The sequence below is a fragment of the Berghia stephanieae genome, chromosome 12, assembly GCF_034508935.2.
Source record: "Berghia stephanieae isolate SIO BIC M18660-M18661 chromosome 12, UCSD_Bste_1.3, whole genome shotgun sequence".
NCBI classification, from domain to species: domain Eukaryota; kingdom Metazoa; phylum Mollusca; class Gastropoda; order Nudibranchia; family Aeolidiidae; genus Berghia; species Berghia stephanieae.
The window spans coordinates 15,018,831-15,023,830 of NC_088371.1; the positions used below are offsets into that span (position 1 = coordinate 15,018,831).

The 5,000-nt window shown below is 32.0% G+C and overlaps 1 long non-coding RNA gene across 1 annotated transcript in view; it reads right to left on the reverse strand.

The window, feature by feature from the left end:
* Positions 1-3,663, reverse strand: part of LOC144957968 (uncharacterized) — an 8,156-nt gene extending 4,493 nt beyond the window's left edge. Inside the window, exons 1-2 of the long non-coding RNA XR_013642275.1 lie at positions 3,629-3,663; positions 2,398-2,477 (exon numbers count right to left, since the gene is read on the reverse strand). This is a non-coding gene — a long non-coding RNA (uncharacterized LOC144957968). The remainder of the gene's footprint in view (positions 1-2,397; positions 2,478-3,628) is intronic.
* Positions 3,664-5,000: the final 1,337 nt, after the last annotated feature.

Genomic DNA, 5,000 nt, shown 5'->3' on the forward strand with positions numbered 1-5,000 from the left:
AAACGTGCTCAAACGCTTTACAAGAGGTCCCTGACTAACAGCAACACGTAACATATAGAACGAGACATGACACCTGCCAGGGGATATTGCATTTGGTGGGGGGGGGGGGGGGGCAGAGACAACGCTATTTACGGCCAGGTGCTCATTTTACACCTGATTACGGTGAGAGAATGTGAATAAAGAGCCTTTTCTAAGGACTCAACTATGAGCCGAGTGAGGCTCGAACCCAGGGCCCTCCAATCAAAAAGCGCATAAATCGTGCTCAAACGCTTTACAAGAGGTCCCTGACTAACAGCAACACGTAACATATAGAACGAGACATGACACCTGCCAGGGGATATTGCATTTGGTGGGGGGGGGGGGGGGGGGGGCAGAGACAACGCTATTTACGGCCAGGTGCTCATTTTACACCTGATTACGGTGAGAGAATGTGAATAAAGAGCCTTTTCTAAGGACTCAACTATGAGCCGAGCGAGGCTCGAACCCAGGGCCCTCCAATCAAAAAGCGAGTGTCATACCACAAGACCATATTATGACCGTTTAGTGGCCATGCGTTATCCAATAGGCGCATGCTCATCGTATATATAAAAATTGTAGAAAGAAATAGGCTCAGTATTGATTTGGTCGGTCATGGCTATGTTTGAAGTAGCAAAAAGTACTTTGTGATTGAGAAGAAGCGTCATAGCAAAAAGAATATATTATGCGAAACTAAGCAGATGTTAGATGATGTGAACCGTATAAAGTAAATAACAAATGAGGAATATAACAGTTTCGACAACAAAAAAAAAAACACAACAAAGAAACATAAAACCAAAAAAACAAAAAACAAAAAAAAAAAAATAAAAAAAAAAAAGAACAAAACTCCCCCCAAAAAACAAAAAAAAAAAAACAAAACAAAACAAAACAAAAAAAAAAGAAAAACAGGTAATTTTATTCTTTTTTGAAGCTGTTATATTCATTTTTGTTTAATACTTTATGCAACGTATTCAAAGAAATTAGAATTAAATTTATCAATAATTAATATGAATATAAAATAATTATAATAATTAATAATATAATAATAATAATAATAATAATAATAATAATAATATAATAATAATATAATAATAATAAATAATAATAATAATAATAATAATAATAATAATAATAATAATAATATATTAATAATAATAATAATAATAATAATAATAATAATAATAATAATAATATAATAATAATATAATAATAATAATAATAATAATAATAATAATAATAATAATAAATAATATATAATAATAAATAATAATAATAATAATAATAATAATAATAATAATAATAATAATAATAATAATAATAATGTTCTTTATTAATGCAAAAAGGAAATTTTGTACAGACGTAGATAATTCCGGAAATGATACATACATAAATATAACATAGGTAAATAAATTGGTAATTTCAAAGTTAATATAATTATATTTTGTTAAAAAAACGGCAATATTTTCAATAGACTGACAATCCTCTGCACTTTTGTAATCCTCGTATCTAACCGAGTTGTTGACTCAAAACTGTCCATGATCACGATCTGCTTATTTCTTTCAATTCGGACTTTCACTTTTTCTTCATTTGTCGATCGATTAAAAAAAGCGTCAACCCATTGAAAAGTCTCAAACATGAGATTTCTAACACGCTTATTCCGGTCGGTGACACTTGACATTATATTTCAAAAAATAAATGATCGTTCAAATTTAGTGGACAGATTTTGATCAGTTCCCATGGGCTGTAGGGACAAAAATGACTTCCAAACCTAATTTTATAAGAATAGATTTAATCATTTCTATAATATAATATTAAAAAAAAAAAAACAACAAAAAAAAAAAAAAAAAAAAAAAAAAAAAAAAAAAAAAAACAAAAAAAAAAACAAAAACAAACAAACAAAAAAAACAACAAAAATCCAAAAAATCAAAAACAAAACAGAAGACTAAACGGGAAAAATTTCGGGTTCAAAACCCTTCCTTCTTCCGCTAATACCAAAAAACAACCAATACAATGGAAACATAAATACCCAATAATAAAACCCTACCGACAGCGAATCTGGTTTTTAAACATAAAAAACTCCCGGTGCCTAAATGAGTCAATAAAATGGAGAGAAAGAAAAATGTGGGAGTAAATGTGACTCCGAAACGTCGTTTGTTTTGCGTTGTTCCCTTGTTTAGGAGTCGCATTTCCTCCCGTTATCTTTCTCTCCGTTTGATTATTTAATAATGTAATTATGATTTCATTGCTTCTTTTTTGTAATTTACTGAAGAAATATTCGGTGTTCGGTGCTTTGTTCTTTTCTGAAGTTGTTTTATTCATGGTTGTTTATCACCTTTTACATTTCTCTAGTAATGTTTGATATAAATTATCTCCACAATTTACCAAACTGTACACTGTACTGTATACAAATCATGGCAGCGACGATAATGACCAACCACAATACTTTTGACATCATTTTTGTTCTGAAAAGAAACATAAAAATGGCATTTTTGGGCGAATCTGAAAATGTATTATCACCAAAAGGATTCCATGTAATACACCGCCTCCAAACGGGAATATGTCGGGCTAAATTGAACCCAGAATTACTACTACTACTACTTCTACTACTACTACTACTACTACTACTACTACTACTACTACTACTACTACTACTACTACTACTACTATTACTACTTCTACTACTGCTACTACTACAACTACTACTACTACTACTACTACTACTACTACTACTACTACTACTACTACTATTACTACTACTATTACTACTTCTACTACTGCTACTACTACTACTACTACTACTACTATATACTAACTATACTACTACTACTATACTATACTAATTTTATTATACTAATACTATTAATAATAATAATACATAATATAATATTATTATAATAATTATATATTATAATTATAATATATTATTATATAATTAATAATATAATAATAATAAATAATAATAATAATAATAATAATAAATAATAATAATAATAATAATAATAATAATAATAATAATATATAATAATAATAATAATAATAATGTCTTTATTGTCCATGAAGGCAATTTTTTTATTTGGGTACAGCATAGTATAAGCAATCAGACAGGCATGAAATAAAAAGTGCGAAACTACACACACACACACACACACACACACATACACACACACATACACATATATGCATAAACACACAGTCACAGACTCACACTTAAATAAGGCTTCGTGTAACCTATTTAAAAGACATATCATCATGATGGGTAACATTAAGATAATATGTATGTATCTATCTATCTATCTATCTATATCCGTATATATATATAGCCTTTTACAAAAGAAACTAGACATTTTTTTTCCAGTTGATAGCTAGCTACTAATTGGGACAAATATAATGTCATACACATATATAGAAACTAGACAAAACTACCTTTCTATTGGTGTAAAATCTATTGAACTTGTTATAACTGTTGATAAAGTCGTATGTATAATAATGTAATTAAAGACAGTCAGTCATTCAAAAATTCAATTTCGCAAAATCAAGTACAAAATTGAGATCAGCACCAATGACTACAATAATTTTGATGTCTCCACCGTTCATAGAATTGTAATGTACTCACCTAGAAGCCGAACACGCATGTCAGTCCTCTCACTCACTCATTAATTGGTCCGGAGGCGTCGATGCGTGTGATAGTTGAAACGTAGAGGCGTTCATTTGTGACCCCTCGTCTCAAAACGGTAATAAGTCGGGATGATTAAGATGCTGAAAATGGATTTTTTAAGCAAGAAATATCATGCTGAAGTTGAGTTTATATGCTTTATAGAGGAGAAGGACTATCATATTTTATTGTGCTAAATACCAACGGTTCATATTTTTGACCAGTTTAACTATAATTTGACTTTTTAGCATCTGGTCCATCCCGGCATAATACCGTTTTGAGACGAGAGGTCACATTTTGAATACGTTCCTCTCTCTCTCTCTCTCTCTCTCTCTCTCTCTCTCTCTCTCATGATTATTATTGTAGCACTTCTCTTTTTTTTTTTGATGAAGTATAATTAATAGTTAACGAACCATTGTTTTGATTTGTTCGTCTATACTATACTGGCAAATTGCCTAAAGTAAACCTTCGAATCCCCCCCCCCCTTCTCTCTCTCCCTCTCTCTCTCTCTCTCTCTCTCTCTCTCTCTCCCCCCCTCTCTCTCTCTCACGCACACAAATATAATCACTACAGATTACATTAGCTCCTTACATTGCTCCACTATTCTTTGCTGATGAGGTAAAATGAAAAATGAGGAATGTCCAAGAAAGATGACCGGGGGTCGCCTTGTCCTTATGGATATGTCTTTGCGTGTGAATATTAGCTGTATTATAAATCAATATATCAAAAACGGAATTGAAAAGATTGTACTTACGGGTAAAGTTGCTGGGAAGAAAAGATGAGGGAGACAGAGGATAGATTACATTGACAATCTGAACAGATGAATTGGTGGAGGAGGAACAGGAATCGAGGTATTGAGAAGATCTGAGGACAGATATGGTTAGAGGGACATGATCGCCGATGTCTGCAACAGGCCTGGCACTTGATGATGATGATAATGCATAATGTTTTGATATTTCTTTTATGAGCAAATGATATGGGGATGGTCAGTGTCGGGATGGTGACATAGGGAATGACTCGTGAAAACGCTAGTACAACTCTCTTCAGTAATAGACAGGGAAACTTTGGAAATAATATTTTGGAGTAGGTACATATTTTGATGACCATGAAAATAGAATTGAGCTTTTATACAGCGCAATATCCACTAATTGTGCTCAAAGCGCTTTGCAAGGGGTCCCTGGCCAACAGCAACACTTAACATGTAGGACGAGATATGACGCATGTTAGGCAATATTACAATTTTTACGGACAGAGACAACGCTGTTAACGGCCAAGTACTGTTTTTACACCCGAGAACGGTGACAGAATGTGAGTAAAGAGCCTTTTCCAAGGA